Source organism: Numida meleagris, chromosome 1 (assembly GCF_002078875.1).
Source record: "Numida meleagris isolate 19003 breed g44 Domestic line chromosome 1, NumMel1.0, whole genome shotgun sequence".
NCBI lineage: Eukaryota > Metazoa > Chordata > Aves > Galliformes > Numididae > Numida > Numida meleagris.
This window is the reverse complement of record NC_034409.1, coordinates 84,323,309-84,341,844: the sequence shown is the minus strand read 5'-3', so window position 1 is coordinate 84,341,844 and position 18,536 is coordinate 84,323,309. Positions and strand designations below refer to the sequence as shown.

Here is an 18,536-nt window from a genome sequence, read left to right as displayed (position 1 = left end):
CTCATGCCCAGTAGCGTGGGAATCTGAGAAATGATGTGCTGAACCCTGGACATTTACTTAGGTTTTTCCTGTACACACGAACTGAGAGATTCATATCTTCTTGTCCAAAGGACTACTATGGTGTGAAATGTGGAGTTTTGTTCATGAGGAGAGGAAAATGGACATTCTTGACATGAAGACCACAGTTCATTTCAAATACAGGGATGCTAGTGCTGATCAAAGTGAGGTTGGGAGAAAATGACAAAAGAAGAAAGGGAAAAAGGAGAGAACTGTGTGTTATTCCTTCACTTCATTCTCCTATAAATAATTCCTCCTAAATAAAGAAAAGTATTACCCAGCAGCAACACTGACCACTTCCACCCAAATAGTAGGAGTCACACACAGCTGTAAGAAATGCAAGTATGGCCTGGTACAGAGAAGAGCCTTAACACAGATAACACTCTCCAAATCACCTAGAACAAGGATCTACATAGAAATGCTTCTACATGTTACCCTCCCTTGATAAAGACAGAGAAAGCAGGAAATGAACAAACAGGAAAGAATGATAAGACTGCACTGGGCTCAAATGCAGTTCTTTTGAGTGCACAGCCTGAAGCGTCTGCCTCTTCTCCATACATTTCTGCTTGTTTTCTGTATGTGTGCAATACCGTGAATCATGTGAAAATAAGAAAATTCCTCGTGAGATGTTCTATCTATAAATGTATTTCAGAATTTTCAAAGGTGATTGCCAATGAAAATCTAGTTTCAAGATTGCAAAATGCAATAACACTCTACATGTGGAGAACTGTACTCTCTTACACTGTTGTTAATTTTCTTTCAACCAATCGAATAGTATTCAGCTTCTGTGAGGACAGAGAACACATTATTTTTGTTTAAAAGCAATTTAATTCAGATACATATACATATGCATATATACGTATACACACACACACACACACAAACAAGAGTTTCAAACTAAACTAAAAGAAGCCATATCTAACCTGAGAAAAGGAATACACATATGTACACAGATTTGCATCACTAAGTCAATTTTAAATCCTGAAAGGCTTTGTATCCTTCACTGGATTCAGAGGAATAAATATTATTTCCTTAGTTGCACTCCTGTTGGAGCTGAAATTCATATTAGGCTGCACCTCACTTTGAGAGTGGAAGTTTGAGCAGAAGCAATGTTGATGCTGGAAGGCTGAAATTCTGCCACAGTGTCAGGAAACACCCTTTCTGCATCCTCTTCCTGGCAGGAAACATCCTTCTCAATACATCCTTCTCTTAGCGTAAGTAAATGGCGCACAGTCCTCTCACAGTGTAAATATACGCCAGTCAAATGAGAGTGTTGGGATCTAGGTGGGGCTACTAAACTTTAGCTGCCCTGCAAACAGCGAGAACAGTTGAGCTGCAGGCAATGCAGTATTCACCAATAGCCTCAGCTTTTCACACAGTCATATCTGGTCACCCTGAGCAGTGCTGGTTCCCGTCCTAGCCCCACGCTGCCCATGGGTCATGAGCTGGGAAACCACTTTACTCCCTGCTCAGCCTGGTCCGCAGTTCCATGCTGAGCCATGCCCTGCAGCATAACCGAAGTTCAATCAGGAAGTGAATGACTGTGTAGATGGCACAGCAGGCTTAATCCCTGGAACTTTAATTTCCTTCACCTTTACAGGCTGGCAAAAAGAAGAGGTAACTTTTTTTTTTTTTTTTCCAAAAAAGGAATGAATCCTGGGGCTGCAGGGGATGGGCTTCATTGAAGTAACTGTCTATTTACTATCAAAAAAAGAAAGCTTTAGGTTTATTGGAATCATTCTGTGAAATTGCACAGAAAAAGCAGGTCTTCCTCCTATCTCTCATTTCCTCTGCCTTTTTCCTACCCCTTCACACAATTCGAGGGGGACTTTTTGACATCCGCTCTTCAATTTGTTGGGGCTGTTCTTGGCACTAATTTTTAGTTTCATTGGGAGCATTTGAACTCTTGAATGGAGCTTCTCTTATCATCACCACACCAAGTAGTTATTGCTACAAGAGAGGTGAGAGATAGAGAAAGATGCTTGATACTTCTCAGCTGAGGAAGCTGCTGCTAATAACCTGCTTTTTTGAGAAGAGTGAGTCATGCATTAGGGTCAAAATGAGATTTATTTCTCTGAGTTAGAAGAAATAAATAAAATTGGAGAACAAACAAATGGTAGTCAGTGACGGTCCGTTTGTACCTAATGAGTCCTTTCTTGGGTTAACAGAGGTCCGGATGTTTACTGAGTAATTTTTTCCCAAGTACAGATCCTCTTGGAGACTTCTGTGCTGCTCCTAATTCTGTGATTATAATCGTCTTTATCTCTTCACCCTCCTTGCTTCCTGCTAGGTAATTTTGCTTCTTTAGAGAAGTCAAAGGAAAATATATCTTTTTATTTCAATAAGGAAACCACATGCGCAGTGAGGGTCCTTCAATGACATATGGCTGCTGAAGTTGTGATCTCATAATCAGCTTATGATTTGAGTGGGACACATTCATGGATGTCAGACCCTGCTGGTGACTTGGTCCTGATGTTTTTCCTAACTTTCTGTTGCTAAAGTATGCTAAAAAGATGAAGGTGTATACTGACTACTTCTCTGGAACAACTTTGCTGTGCTGTTTGCTGTTCCACTTGGCCCAAGTCTGTTATACCAGGACAGGGCTGGTATGGGACATCACTGAAGATGAAGGTTCTGGAAAGGCATCTGGGTCTGTGCTCAGACAAAGCTTGTGCTGGGGAAGAAAAAGGAAAATGCCCTGGTTAGGAAGTTGCTGTTTCTTTAAATGTGAGATAGAAACCAGAGGCTTTAGGCAGAGGCTGTGCAGTAAAGGGAAGATAGATTCACGGTAGTTTTCAGTGTTAATCTTGTTCTTCTTTTTCCAACAAACTTCTTTGTTCAGTTCAGAAGAAAAGATGAATAAGAAGGGGCCGGACAGAAGTACAGAAAGCCATGAATGCAGAAGAAAAGGTAAATCAGTTATGCCCACTTACTGTAGTACAAACATGTAAGATAATAGGATACTGGGAATGTGTCTGTCAAAGCAAAGGAGCCAGGGAGAAAGGGCAAATACAAGTGAGAGTTACCTATTTTCTGAGTTCAATGTCCAAAGCAGGCATTCATGAACAAGTCTAGACTGTTATTTTTAAGGTCTGCAATACAGTTGTTAAATTTCACATTGATTCCAGGGCAGAGGTGACTGGGATTTGTAAAGGCACAAAAGTGCACTGGCTCAAGGTGACAAATCAGTTGTCTAGATCCATTCAGAGCCTACACATGCTACAAAAGCAAAGAGGATATGAGTGATGTCTTTGTAACCTGGTAATCCGAGGCCAGCTCTGTCAGTGTACAGGGAAATCCTTGGGTCTTGGCTTTGTAAGAAGCACATGATTCATGGAGGTTGCTGTGGAAGATGGAAACCCACCCTGTGCACAATCTCATAGGTCTCCACACAATCCTATTGTTGGGTAAGAAGCAAAATGTGCCTAACCAGGCAACAGGGAAGGAAATAAACCGAGCCTCAAGACTGCTTGCTTGGTTCTTGGGCTCCATCTGCGTCCTACCTGATGTGTCAATATAGCCCCAGTGGGGTGCAGCCCACAGCTTGTCCAAAGTTCTTGCCCAGCTTGGTGATAGCAGGTGACGAATTGCACAGGGCTGGTTGGGAGTTACTGCTTATGCAGACCCCTGTACAGAAGGGAAATGATGCTGCCCAGAGGGCCTAAGGGGAGTGGAAGTTTATGGAGATGACATTTCAGTTTATGGGACACATAAGGAAGGATATAATGCAAGCACTTCTGGACATTATCTTAAAGGTTCCTGATCTTCTGCTAAGTACAGAAAAACGTATGTTGTTCGCAATATGGCTGTGGCATTTAAGGTATATCACTGGTGAAAATGAGTGGGGAGCTGAGAGGCAAGGCATTGTTTTTTGAAAACTTTTGCCCAAGCTTATATGATGTTCTTGAAATGGACTCTCACAGATATCAAACAGAACAGAAGTGACACTAGTCAGGAGCTTTGATTGGAATAAATCACACCCTCTCATAAGACAATCTCTTCTTTTGCTTCAGAAAGCTTCTGTTACTTGTGAGTCATCAGAGGGCAGTAGAAGGACTTTGGTGCAAAGTTATTTACTTGCAGACTTCTGGTAGGCTGTAGTGAATTATAGTTACTGAACAAACTTTTATCTAAGATTCCTGCAACTGAGCAATTAACTTTTTGACTCTTACACTAAAGCAGTTCATGTAAACAGATTGTGGTTATGAAGCAAAATGCTTAACAAGTCATAAATTGTGAATCAGTTGTTGATCTGTCCTTTTTTGTTTCTTTTATTTTCTGCACAAGACATAAATTTTCTGCCTGTAGTGGGTTGTTTTTTTCCAAAATAGTGAAATGTGTGTGTCTTTAGGATATGGAAGAATCCCTTGAAAGAATCAGGGCCTCCAGCAGCTTACCATGTAGGGTGAAAGGATTCCTCTAAGGAACAGACATTTGGGGAATCATTACAAGCAAGATGCCATACATTATCACGCAGTGTGCATTTATAAATTTATAAGCAGGGAAAGATTACCTTGCATTTACCATGAATAAAAAAATGTGACAGCGTAGCTAATGTGAGGTAGTTCAGGATACATAAATTAATCTCCTTATTTATCCTTCTTACTTCCATGAGTAGCCAAGCCTACAGAATAATAATGCATCTCCTTTGCATGGTGATGCTTTCCTTCCTTTGCGATTGCTTTGCAGAGTTCAGCAATGCTCCCATGTAAAGCATCAATAGGAGTTGCCCCCATTTAAAAAGATGGGCAGTTTCAGACACCCTACAAAATCAGACCTTGCTCTATGTAGACATCTCTGGCTCACAGCTACAAAATGGAGATTATAATTTTTGGAGAGCAAGGATATTTCTATTTATTCCCTTTAACATCAGTCCTTGTACCTTCCCTGGAAGAGATTGCACTATGAAGCTTATGGAGCAGAACATGGTAAGAAAGGACCTGTCTGACTCCTTCAACTGTTTAATAATTAACTATATGACCTCTGTTTGGAAATAAAGATGGGCTAATTAATTCATACTTCAAAAGAGTATTTCACCTACAATATGACTGCAATGCATAATGTAAAATTAGAAGGAGATGGAGTACATTCCATGTACATCATGACGAGGATTATAGAAGCCCTTCTTGGCAAATGTCTTCTCTCTTTCATTTTATGGCACTTTGCATCACTGTGTAATTATGTATAATTACTTGAAAAAAAACTTAGACTTCTGGCCCCTCAGGGTGCAACTTTGAGAGAGACAGAAAGGGTCAGTGTTTGAGTATGGTGTGAAATTTTGCACACTACTAGTACAGCATATTCCCTGGAAGTGGAAATATTTCTGCAACACCACCCCCAGGAGGGCTCATCCAAGCGATCTACATCCTATTTAATTTTAATCCAGACATAACATTTTCTGCTGCTTTTGCATCATTGTTGTCTTGCTATCTGAAAAAATGCTGATCAATTAAAACTCAGAAGGGCCTTCTGTCAAGTTTCTGAAAGTGATTTACAAAGCATCTTTACAGCATCCACGTGAGTCAAATGAGCACGATTATCTCAGTTTTCAAGTTGAGGCACAGAGCCAGAAGTGGAGTTAGGGTCCTCTGTGTGGAGCTGGAACAGAACTGAAAATGGTGTGGTGTTCTGTCATCCTACTGTGGTGGATTAGATTGACAGAAACACGTCCAACTTCCCTTGCAAGTATGTCTGTTGCTTTAATATCAGGTTGGGCTTTTTTTGTTTTAATGTCAGGAAGGCTTTAGGTGTATTTGCCAGCACAGAATTGACTCTCTGTGACGGTCAGCTCTCAGCAATTAACTGAAACCTTTCTGCAAGAAGAAAAGATTGAGTCCTTTTTCTTCATGAATCTTTTCATAGGTGTGGACTATCTTGTGAGTTAACTTTGTTATTCCACAATTGTAAAAAGTGTCATGATGTTTGAATAGCTGTAATTACTGCTCACCTTGTTCTCTGTCCTTTGATTAAAATGCTTTTAGGTATTTTGCGAAATCCTGAGATAAAGGCTGATAGGCAAACAATATCCCCGAGATAAAATGCAATAAATGTTCTGTAAGACATGTCTTACTTGTGAGGAGCTCAGATAACACAGTGATTGGTGCCTGGTTAAACAAAAAGATTTAGAATATTTTTCTCCAATCCTTTACATGGTTGGATCTTATATTTTGAAAATTCATTTGAGATCAGGCAGAACTGTTCAGGCCCTAAAGGCTTGAGAGAGGTTGTACAGTTCCAGTGCCACAAAGGCAGGAAAAATGAAGAGAAGGGTGAAACAGGAAACTGGGTACAAAGCCTAGATCTCACAGACTGAAAAAGAACTTCCAAACAATTTGTCCTTCTTCAGGTTGTCTCTCATAGAAGCAAGAGTTTATACATGGGAATTTCCGGTAGTGTGGCAAGCAGAAGGAAGGCTTTGTACTTCCCAGTGAGTAAGGCAGAACCGAGGTAGCTCCTTTCATTTTACAGCTCCAGTCTAACAGTGAATGTCTGGGAAGGAGACCCTTCAGGATGGTGGGTCTTGAGCCTCCTTTACAGGGACATGTCTCAAGATGAAGAGAGAAAATGGTAAAATCAGTGTTGGAGAAGGATAAGGAAAATGTAAGAGTATCTTAGCTTCAGCTTTAGTAATAATATAGGCAAAAAGCGTAACATAGTTGGTGCCTCTGTGCGTTCACTTTACTTACATGGCCCTGACACCATGCGTGGAAACCATCCTGGTGACTGAAGAAAGGAAAAGTGGAAATCAAGCTCAACTTCTTTGCAAGTTGTGAATGTGTAGTCCTGGTTCAGAGCAACTCTGTGCAATCATGGAAATTGTCTCATGGTCAAATTTTCATTGCTGATATCACCCATGAGTATGCCATTCAAGTCAGCATTGCAGCGAGATATAAATGCATCTCAGATTGGTGAAACAAATTTTCCTTTTCAGCTCTACCTGCAATGTTTAATTCAAGCAGAGTGACATGTTTTGAAAGGTCAAACCACTGAATTTCAGGTAGCTGAGAGAGATGTCTAATTTAGTTGGCCTGTCTACAAAAGCCTTCTGAACAATCAGTGAAGGCAGAGAGACTTTTACAGGATGAGCACATGAACTTTGGGTCACCTTGTGAAGTTGTTGTCTTTTTGGGTTAGCTCTGATGAGGCTGATGGCCTCTTTTGTTGAGCACTGAAGTAATCCAAATTTGCTAGTCCAACCGCATGCTTCTTCTAAGATTTTATTCCTGTTATATGACTTTTTTTATATCAAACTTATTTAACTTCTTTGGTCAAAGGGAAAAGCAAACTGTAGTAGTTCAGAAATACCAACATTCAATATTTCAACTTTTCTGCATTTTCATCTATTCTTCTGGCCAAAATTATTTGCTGTATTTGATCCAGGTTTTTGAAGGGCTTTTGTTGTCTTGGAACAATGTTTTCTAGCAAAGTAGCCATTCTGCTGGAAAAAACATTGAAGGTCAAAGCCAGATACATATGAAACCACATAGCTTCTGTTCTTGCTGTTGTCTTTGGATAAACACAAATTTCAGTCTTACAGGCTGTTAACCTGGCATCTCTTACCAGTTTGTAGTTCAGAGAGCATATGAGTAACATTTCAAATAAGCAGAGGAGTATCTTCCCCATTTTGGATGCTGGCTCCACCTTTCTCCATCTCCTTCAGCTGATCTCCTCCTGCTGATCTCCTCTGGGGGAAGAGAATTGAGTATACTAATGACAAAAAGGCAAATGTGCAACCTCCCTCTAGGATACCTTAAAAAGCTACTTCATCACAACAGTGTGACATGGACACAAATAGAAGATCGTTCTCTTACTTCAAATTCTGAGCAGCCATTGACTTTATTGCATATTTTCACCTACGTGAGTTACAAATTAATGACAAATATGTTTGAAAGCTAGTCATTACCTCAATCAGTCAATTATTCAAGGGATGTATCAGTGTGATTAGTTGCTCTCAGTTAATTATAGGAACAATAATTAGCTAATAAGGGAGTCCCATCATTCATATAATACTGATTTTAATTGTTTTAGAGACAATAATTTGAAAAGTCCCTTGAATCTGCATACTGAGGAAACAGCCTAGATTACTTATCAAATAAATTTATCAAGTTGCACGAAGTGCTTTACTGTCTTCTTACTTTTCTGGCCAGTCTTATGCTTCTACCATCTTCTCAACACTAGCTTCTATTGAAAATTAATGAATGTATCTTCAAATGTAGCCCTATTAGTGAATTGCCTTCAGAAGGTTGAGTGTCACACAGATGATTAGACAACTTGCTGCATTTAATTACCTCACCCCTGGACAAATATAAACTGATGCAAATGCTGGCAAGGAAAGATGGATGTGTAAAAGATGTTATGCCCTCTTTCTATTAGGGCATATTAGAATCTTCTCTGAAATTTCAGATACAAGACCATAAGTTTTCATACTTCTCCTCCCTAACATTAGCACTGGAGGGAGCATATATGGTGCAGGAATTTTATTTAAAGAATATTCTACCTGTTCATTCCTTACATTGGCACTTCCCTCTTTGGACCTTCAGCACCAGCTTTGGCTAAACCACCAAAAAGCTGACCTTACAAAACCATGCAGGATGAGAGGAGTGTGGTCCTCCAGGAACACAGGGAGTTGGGTAGTGGGATCATTGCTCTCACCTGCTGCAAGCTGATGTTTCTGCTTGCCCAATTCATTCATCTTTACTGTAAGCACAGGCTATTTCTCTTCTGATAATGTGGCTGAAAACTCTTCACTCCATGTAAGATATGAATCTTAGATTTTAATTCTCCTCCTATTGCTTAACACTATCTTGTAATCAAAAATGACCTTGGCGGGTCATTTTTGTATCCGGACATGGAATTTTCCCAACTCCTCTACAAAGTGAATGCCCTGAATGTTTTTATCATATGCTGGAGACAGGCTTTTAGAGGACTCCCCCTTCTCCCCAGCTGTGCTTACATTTTAAAAACCATATAATTTTTATCCCAGGCTCTTGGTTTTAATCATTTTCAGTTTTTCTATCTTTACCCTGAAAGTCTCTCTTGATTCCTGCTCCAATTCTAACTGCCCAGGGCAACAATTGCATTAACATATCACTAATATACCTAATTTAATTATTTAAAACTGAAAACAAAAGATAGATGAAGCCCAGTGAGACCATAGAAGATGATAATAATCTTTAACTTGGTGTAGTGTAATGGTCAAAGCATTAAAATTGAAATCAGGAAAATCTGCATCTGACTAAAATTCCCTCAGACAATCCTGTAAGCTCTGTACCACAGCTTCTCTACATGTACTACAGGGTTTATACCTGATAGGGTGTTGTGTGATGTCTACATATAGGATGTAGTATTTTGCAGTCTTCTGTCTCCTTATTACAGCACCCAAATGATTTGGACTCTCAGTAAGCTCCCTTGCATGCTTCCCAAACTCAAGCACCCTTCATTATCTGTTTTACTTTGTTGTACTAAATAAATAAAAAAAGCTGCAAGTATGCAGCAATCCTGTTGTATTGAACTTTTGGTACCTAGTTCCATTAATGCTTTAATCATCAAAAGCATAGCTTACATGTAGGTTTTGGACTGATTTTAAAGAGCTCTTTTCCAAATAATGAGAGGAGTAAGAGCCCTTGAACATTCACGCTTATGTTCTTCAACACATAGATCAAACCATGACATTGCACCAGTTTCTTTGCAAAAATGTGTAAAGGTCTGCAAATTCCATTTGCATATGACACTGCAGAAAGGTGAATATTTTAGGACTGATTTATCTGAGCTCTTGGACGATTTTGTCGAGACATATGTGACACTCCCTAGATAAATCACACCACCTCTGAATTCCCATTATTGCTGTTGTTTCTTTGCAAGACAGCTGCAGAGCCCTTTCTTCTACCCAGTATTGAAAAGGTCCCATTCTCCCTGATGCAACTTCACTTGATAAACTGATAGCTATTTTGTCTTTTCCCTGCCCCTGCTACCTTTCATCTAGTTTAACCTGGATTGTTTCCAGCTCATCCCTCAGAGGCCTCTACCTCTCCCTGTTATGAAAATTTTTCCTGTTCTTTCCTCAATTTCTTAATGCTCCACCTCAAGCTGCAGGCAGGGAAGGAGGCAGGGAAGGAGTTATTACTCAAGGGAGGGATTACTGCTGCCAAAGGGTGATGGTAAAATAGGTGTCAAAGCTGAAAAAAGAGAGAGATAGATGGCATGAGTGGGTGCCTCACCATTCCTGGCAGATGGAGGAGTGAAAAACAAGATGAAAAATGGTGGCAGCCACAACAGGTATGGAAAAACCTACAGTAACAGGAGGAAAAAGTACTAAATTAATTTTATAGAAGCACACATAGGGACAGACAGCCAAATACACTCATGTTTCTATTCCCTTTTAACAACACTCGAGGAATAAAGAGATTCTTGCTGTAGGCCGTTGCTGGACTTACAATGATGAGACACAATAGCTTCTCAGGCTCTTTCAGGTCAAGTTTACCATCCCCTTACACTCATTTCTGAGTGCATTTCCTAACCACGAGGCTAGATTGTGCTCATGCATGGTCAAGTTTGTCCACTTGCTTCACCTTCCCCTTGTGCTATGCTGGAGGATGGACATCAGGCACCTGAGTTGGGCACCCTGAGATCCCTCCTCAGAGGCCAATGTTGTTTGGTGTTAAGGTACATGGATTTTCAAGTGAAACATGAAGAGCAAGTAGTACGTCTTGGGAATCCCCTGCACCCCTGGGAAGTGTGGACATATCCCATTTTACCATTACAGAGTGCAGGTAGAAAAGTATTGAGGCTCAGCAGGACAACAGAAGCCTACAGATACTTTAAGTAATCAACTCAGTCAGCTTTGAACTCTCTCATCTGGACACCATTTTTTATATCAGTTGTCAACTGTATACTCTTAAAAATGTCATAGATGTTGAATCTCACAGTGTCTGAGAGTTATGATCCATGCTGGAAGAACAAGTCCAGCTTTGTGATAAAGGGAATTCCAAGGAAAATACACTGTGACAAGGGACTGCCAGTGCTGAGAGAGTGTCAAAGAGTGAGGAGGGGAAAAAATAGAGCATTTGGATGAAGAAATGGACAAATTCATAGTGCTAGTGAATCAGAGGGTTTAGAAATTGCATTATATTTTAAGGTCTCTGAGACTGTTCTTTCACAGGCACTATGTCCTTGTACAGAATGGTCATACTATCTAATCCTACTGTTCCTTGTCAGTCATTTAAAATTTTACACCTGCACTACTGAATGAATGAATTGGTTCTATTTCTTGTAAGGAGCATGTGCCTTTTTATGCTGGAAAAAAAGAAGTAATGCACCTGATATTGGATCAGTCTTATTCAATAACTTTGTGTAATCTTGAATTTAACCTCATTGACAAGAATTTGGAGAGACATTCTGAATTATTATTTTTTTATTTCCTCTTGTGCTCAGTTTCATCAGAACGCACAGTAGAAAACATTAATTTTGCCCCCTTCCTCCAACAGCTATAGCAAAATAAGTTATTTTAAATGCATTTCTTGAGTTTTATTAGAAGTGCCTCTTCTTTTCTGTTGATGCATACACAGTTGTATGCAGAATTCCACACAATTAGTTAGTGCGGACTACATAGTTAGTGGCAATGTAATCTTCCTTTGTAAAAAACTCTGTAAATTTGATCCTTCTTGAACATTAGTCCATAAGGGAAACAGAAATAAGGGAAGTGCAGGACATGAGCCCAGAAATGGAATAAATAAAACTGGTGTGTTAAAAGACGGAGGAGTGACGAAAAAGCAAGTCTAAGTCCTCTCTCCTGAAATCTCCCCTAAGTGGCAAATCCCTCCTGTATCACCATGGCAGTACAACACCATAAGGAGACAGATGCTCCCTCAAGCAGTCAGTACCCAAGCAGTTCCGTGTATTTCAGGCCAAAGTGAATAACCTACAATTCTAGCAAATTATGCTAGAAGACTGTCCAAACCTCAGAACATTTCATGGTAAGCACATGTAATCTGCTTCCTCTTAGAAGCACAAGGGAATCAGAAGCAAATAGAGGGAAATTTTAACACAGGGAAGAACTATATAAAATGCATAAGATAATCAATGCACAGGGTAAGTCAGAAAGAAATTTTTCTTCTGACAGACACAAAGACATGCTGCAAGTGTCCCTCGTTGCTGGCTGTGACCTGTGGATAGCAGTAGTGCTCCTCCATGTTTTTATATTTGCACAGCCCAGAGATTTGGAAAACTGCTGCTATTTCTTTCCCACTTTCCAGAATTTCCTCAGATTTAATTCAGTTTTGCATGGCAAGGCAAATGAAAATTTTCCAGGTCTGGGACATTTCTTGTGCTGAATCTTGTCTAGAAGAATTTTAGCAAGCTTGGTGAGTGCAGGACACCTTTGGAGTCCATTCAGTGGCATTCATGTGTTTCTCCATGCTGTTTAATTGACTGCTGTTATCTAAATGTTTTAGTCATTCTGGAATTAATTCTGTGAGTTGATAATTTTTTGTGATTGTGATTATTAATGCCTGCTGGATAAATGCTGTCTATATAAAGTACTATAAAATGCTATAAGTCTTTGTGTAGGTAGCTGCATGTAGATGCAGCCACAGGCATTCAATAACCATAAAAAGAGTATGAATGTTGAATTCAGAGCCAATGTACGTATTGAGTAATACACCAATAACAGCTATGTGTTGTAAAAAATCAGGAGTATGTTGCAAGATAATATACGAAGTGCACAAGTAAATGACTTGCTTAGATTATGTTATTATCACTGGTGAGAGTAGCTCACGTAATTGTTCTGTCAAGTAATTTTTTTACATCGCTGGTTAGAAAAATGTGGGGAAACCTGTTAACCCCACTTGTCCGACCTGTTCCTGTCAGAACTATCTTTAGTTTGAGTTTTGAAAGCAACAAACCACATAAAATCTACGCCCCCTTTCTAACATTATTATCCCTCCTGCTGTTTTAATTTATGTGTTTAATTTTGGTTTTCTGGGTGCAATATGGCTAATTGCTAGAGAACTGTGCAACCTTACAAGTGAAATTTTGCTTTTATAATTTGTAGCACATCAAGTGTAATAATGTACATTTAATTCCTCAAAAAGATAATTATGCTAATAGAATTATTTGAATAAAAATTCACACTCTATTCAGGATAATGTCCTCTACCTCTTAATTTATACTAATGTAGGTTTGTATGGAATTTTTAATAAGCTTCTTCAACCCAGGGCCAGGAACGGCTGGACTGAAGAAAAAGGCTGGTGGATAAATAGGATAGAAAGGCTTCAAAAGGCTTTGTAGCAAAAACTGTCAAAGTGATGCAGATATTGGGTTTGTATGGATGTTGCACCTAGCCCCGGTCATGTGGACGGCTGTGGTCTTGCTCTGTTTAACTTACAGAGGGAAAATAAGGAAGGAAAAAAAGACTCTGCAGGTGTGCAACTGCACTGCACACAGGCAATGCTTTCCAGATGCCAGCCGCAGAAGAAGAACAGCCCCAGGAAGATGCAATTTATTTTTAAGTCCATTCATTAGGCACCAGTTAGGCGTGAGGGCTTGGAAGTGAGAGAGAGAGAGATGAGACTCCACACATGTACTGCTCTCTGGTGCCCAAACAGCCTTCATGCCAGACAAACTGTTTTGGCATTTGAGCAGCATCTGCAGAAGTATTTATGCAGGATAATAAAGGTTTTGGATCTGGGAGGGGCTGTGCTGAGGCCAAGCTATCCAGGGGGGCTGCAAAACTGCGGCCTAGCACAGGCCAGTGCCTCATCCCACCACCATCCAGAGACGATGCATGCTTGGGCCTAAGTGCTTGGCATGCAGCTGAAGTACTCTGAGAGGTGCATCGGAGCCTTTACTTTTGGACACTGAGTTGGTTTTCCCGGAGATGTTTGGCTCCTTGCTGAATGGGGAACATCTTCACTTGCAGCTGGGAAAGCAATGCCTTTCACTAACCCCTCTTTGCCTTCAGTTCATGGGAGCCCTCTGAAAGTGGAGTGTTAAGGTACTGCTGCACTGAGTTTTCTGTTTTATTACCTGTGGCCAGGTTTAATGACATGTATGCTATCCCCCTCTTCCCAGATGAAACTTCTTCCCCTGTCTCTAGCACGTATTTATCAAGGAAAGAATGGCTGCTACTCTCTGTATCAAAGCACACTGAAATCTCAAGTAGTAGTATACAGCCATTGCTTTTAAAATCAGGCTGTCCAAGGCTTGAAATGTTCATTACTGTATTTGTAGTAAAATCCTAGCCTTGGAATGATGGAACTACTGCAAATCCCTTGTGATTTGCTTACACAGGGAAGTATGATAAATGAAAGTTTCTAAAGGTGGTGACTTTCGTACTAGATTAATATAAGGCACCATGATTAATGCCTAGACTGTCAGTTCATATTTTCTGCCTTAATTATTTCAGGACTTTTTAATACTCCATAAGTATATTTATGGGTGATCTAAGAGCAGGATTGGCAGCCCAAGAGCTTGACAAACTATTTATCCATGGAAAGGGTGTGATCTGAGCAGCAGATTTTGCAAAACTCCTCTGTTTCCTTCTCTTACCAATGTACATACCTTCCTTCTCACTCTGCGCTAAGTTAATCATCCACAGGACTGGTGATTTCAAGGTCACAAAAAAGGATACACTTTTTGCAGTGTTTCCGTAATGTTGAGATCTATTTGCTAGAAAAGAGGTCAAGCCTATTCATTTCACAAATGCTGGCCAGCATTAATATCTGAATACTTTCTTGATATCCTCTTTTAGGTACGGGAAATAGCTTTAATATCTCGGATACCACATTGTGGTAGCTATTGCCTTTTAATGTTGATCCCTACAGGCCATCAATCCCTAACTAGTATTACTTCCTATCGAAGCTGAGATAGCTTCAAACCAAAATTTATAGGTAAAAGATTCACTGTCTTATGACTAATTCCTTGAGCTGTATGGTTCCACTTCATGTTGGAAATTCCTTGGGCCATCGAACACCACTGATTTTTAGGTAGAATCCTTCACTGATTTGATTGTGGAGTACTTAAAAAAGATTGGATGATATGGCCTCATACTTTTATGGAGTTGAGTTACTTAGCGTTATCAGATAATAATTTTTTGAGAGTTGCACTTATTTGGTTTTGTTTTCCTTTGATAGCTTTAAATACAATGTGTCTTATAACTGGGGAAGAGAGAACAAGTTTGTATGAAATAAAAATGGCAAGGATCTTTACTGAAAACACACACCGAGGCTATTTTTACTTTCATTGCTGAGTTTTGCAGAATAAACAGATTACAATAAACAGAATACAGCGAGGTGATAACATTATTATTATTATTTATACAGCACCATAAATGTGCATTCTGCTTAACAGACAAATAAAAGACATCTCGAGAGATCACTTCAAGTTCAACTTCAGCGTAAAGTACAACTTTCTCCTGAACATCTCCTTTTTTTTTTTACACTTGCAAAGAACAAATGTTTCAGACTTGAGTGCATTAAACAAAGGAACAGAAATCCCTATTCAGGCTCAAAAAGAAAGTGATTTGATCAGCACTGCTTGATGTATAGGCCCAAATCCTCCACGACTCCAGTGGAGTCCGGAGCTGACCCAGTGTTCCCATCAAACCTGCTGGAATTCAGGAGTGCCCTGAACTTCAGAAAATTAAGCAGATTTTTTATGTTTTTAAGGGTGATGGCTCACTGTGGGTCATAACACCTCACAAAATTGTTGCAACATATCAAACTCTGTGTTTACCACACTACTCACTTTCAACCAAAACTTTAAAAGAATGTTATTCTTTAATTTTTTAAAGAGAATAAATACTGAAGAGGTCCAGGCCTAGAGGAGGTCTGTGATGAAGGAAAATCTTGGAGATAAAATTGATTTAGAAACACCAATTAGAACATTGATCTGAGTAATGAAAGGCAATTGTGTGTTCTTGTCTCTCAGAGTGTTGAGAAGTATGTGAACTACTGTTGCCCATAGATGTTTGCTGGAAACTACAAGAGTGAAGGGAAGAACCCACTTCAGAGAAACAAAATGGCCCAAATGAGCATTCTCAAAGTAAATTCACTAAAAATATTAAGCAAGTAACACAAGAAATTACTTTAAAATATTGCATTAAAAATGCCAATTAAAATATGTGCCTATTTATTATAATGTCTGTATAATTCAGAACGAGGAAGGAACATTTGTCAGAAATATTTATAATCTGCAAGGCAATAAGCAACTCTGGCAGGTGTTGAGTTTGTTAGGGATAAATCATGCTCAAACTTCAGATGTTTAATCAGAAAGGTGCATAGATTTCATTTTATCTGCATCTGAGAACTTCATCAGAATGCAAAGCTTTTGTATCTTGGTGGTGTGCCATAGAGACACCTCCTCAGAACAAAATCTTTCTTATATAGCCTAATTGCTAATGTAAAACCACATTAATACAAATATGGCAAGCAGATTTATCTTAATTTATAACTATGTCTCCGGGCAAACTAGATAGTACTTCTTCTAGATAGCCTTTCTCAACATCTGCTCCTACATGAACTTGTATGATTGTGAATCCTGTGGCTAGCTCCAGCCATCAACTACAAGAAGTTCATTGCTCCTGCAGCTTCCTGCCAGCAGCCACTCCCTTCAGTGCTGCTTCTTTTGATGTCTTTTCTTAGCCTTTCCTAGCCCAGCAATTAAACTGACAAAGCTGAGTTAATGATTAAGTTTTACCTATGAAGCATTTTAAGGCTTACAAAGAGAACATTAGTATTCTTACCTGATTCCTAGCACTTCTCAACGGCTATTTGCTGTTTCTGGGGAGTAGTGTTTGTGTTTTCCTCTCTGGCAGGAACTCACATGATCTAAAGAAACAGCTACCCAGAGTTATTCACTCACTGCCTTACCATAGTTGTAGGACATCTAATGCATTGTGAGGAAGGTCCAGCCCTTTGTGCCTATCTCCCTTGCATCCGCTACTGGGGAACGGAATGCTTACTACAGCAAAAAGCAAAGAGAAATAGTTCCCAGTAAGAATATCACACTAATCATCCAGCTTTTCATGCTTACGCAAAGGTAAGCCCAAGACAGCCCTTTCCCCTCAATAAACATATTCAGAGCAGGTCCCCAGGGCCACACTTCAGCTGTAGCCCTTGCTTACTCAAACAAATGTCACCTGAGCACTGAGGCATAACGCCTGGATTTTTGCAGCTCTCAGGAACATGAAGTAATGTTACTTTTTCTAATCTTCGCTATGAATTAGCTACAGATCCATGAACAGGAGTACTTTTTTTTTTTCTGTGCAAGAGTTTGTTTTGAGCATACATGCTGTCCACATCCTGGACTCTCCATAAGTGGTAGGACTGAACAAAGGGTGCTCCATTACAGGACCACAAAAATGTTCCAAAAAAACTGTGCTTGCCTTCAAGCCATGAACAAAAATTGATTTGCGAGTCTGTACTGAATGCTTTATTTTCAGTAGGAACATGAGGAAGCCTATTTTTTTTTTTTTTTTTGAGAAACAGAGGAAAATATGGGAATAACTCTCACTTCCATCCAAATAAGACCTGACAATCTTCCAAATTACCATGAATAGTCACAGTGTTCTAGCACTGCATCATATTCTGAAATTGCAGCAATTAGTAGACTGGAAATGTGCAGTGTTCCAGACGTGTACACATGTGCTTGTTCTGTTACGGCCACAATGACTGCAGTTACAGACAGTAGGGCCCTTGCTTATCATACATTTATTCATGATGATTCTGACCGCTTCAGAACTTCGGAAGTCTTCCTTTCCTATTGGTTTGACCCGGAGACAATCACACTGGAAATGGTCATACTGGAAAAAATCCTGGCTCCTATGAATTCTGTAGGACATTATTAATCAACCACAGCTGAAGTGGGATTTCCCTGTCTGTCGAAAATAACTAGAAGCAAATAGTAGCAGCCTAATAGAAAGTTTTATAAAACTAAGGAGAAAAAAATCTCTTCCAGGGATTAGAAAACACCAAAGCCAATTCTATTGAATTGGAGCCCACCTTCTGACATACTTTATAGTCCTTCCCAGTATGTTAATTGATTTCAAATACCATCTGAAAACACTGCAGGATGGCATCCAGAAAGAGAGGGATCTGGTATACCTGGCTGACATTTATTATTACAATCCAGTTTCTGAGCAAATGCTTTTGGACACAATCCTTTTTTTTCTGGCCTGCAAAATAAGATCTGGAAAATTATAAAGTAATTCCAATGAGGGAAATAAAAATTGACCCAGATGTTTTGTTTTAAAAATCTCAATCAGCAAACAGCCTCTAAATCAACAAACAGCCTCTGTTTGAAAGCCTAATACAAAATTTCTGTTTATGGACTAAAGGAAAAATCCCTATTCTGTATGGAAAAGTATTCAGCTAGTGTCTCAAATTCCATTCCAGGTAGTTTTATCCTTCTTGAGACTATCCAGGAAGAGGTCTGTGTGCTCTGAGGATTCAGAAATAAAAAGAAGCCTCCAAAAAGATATTATA

At 39.5% G+C, this 18,536-nt stretch overlaps 2 long non-coding RNA genes across 3 annotated transcripts in view; one reads left to right on the top strand and one right to left on the bottom strand.

The window, feature by feature from the left end:
• LOC110400557 overlaps positions 1,549-18,536 on the top strand; it is a 35,111-nt gene continuing 18,123 nt past the window's right edge. The window contains exons 1-2 of the long non-coding RNA XR_002439935.1: positions 1,549-1,674; positions 2,900-2,967. This is a non-coding gene — a long non-coding RNA (uncharacterized LOC110400557). The remainder of the gene's footprint in view (positions 1,675-2,899; positions 2,968-18,536) is intronic.
• LOC110400552 lies at positions 1,671-17,142 on the bottom strand. 2 transcript variants are annotated; one of them, XR_002439934.1, is made up of 4 exons: positions 16,796-17,142; positions 10,275-10,344; positions 3,316-7,741; positions 1,671-2,731 (listed from the first exon to the last, which is right to left on the bottom strand). It is a non-coding gene; the product is annotated as an uncharacterized LOC110400552 (long non-coding RNA). The 2 variants fall into 2 exon arrangements; XR_002439933.1 differs by having other exon boundaries at positions 1,671-7,741.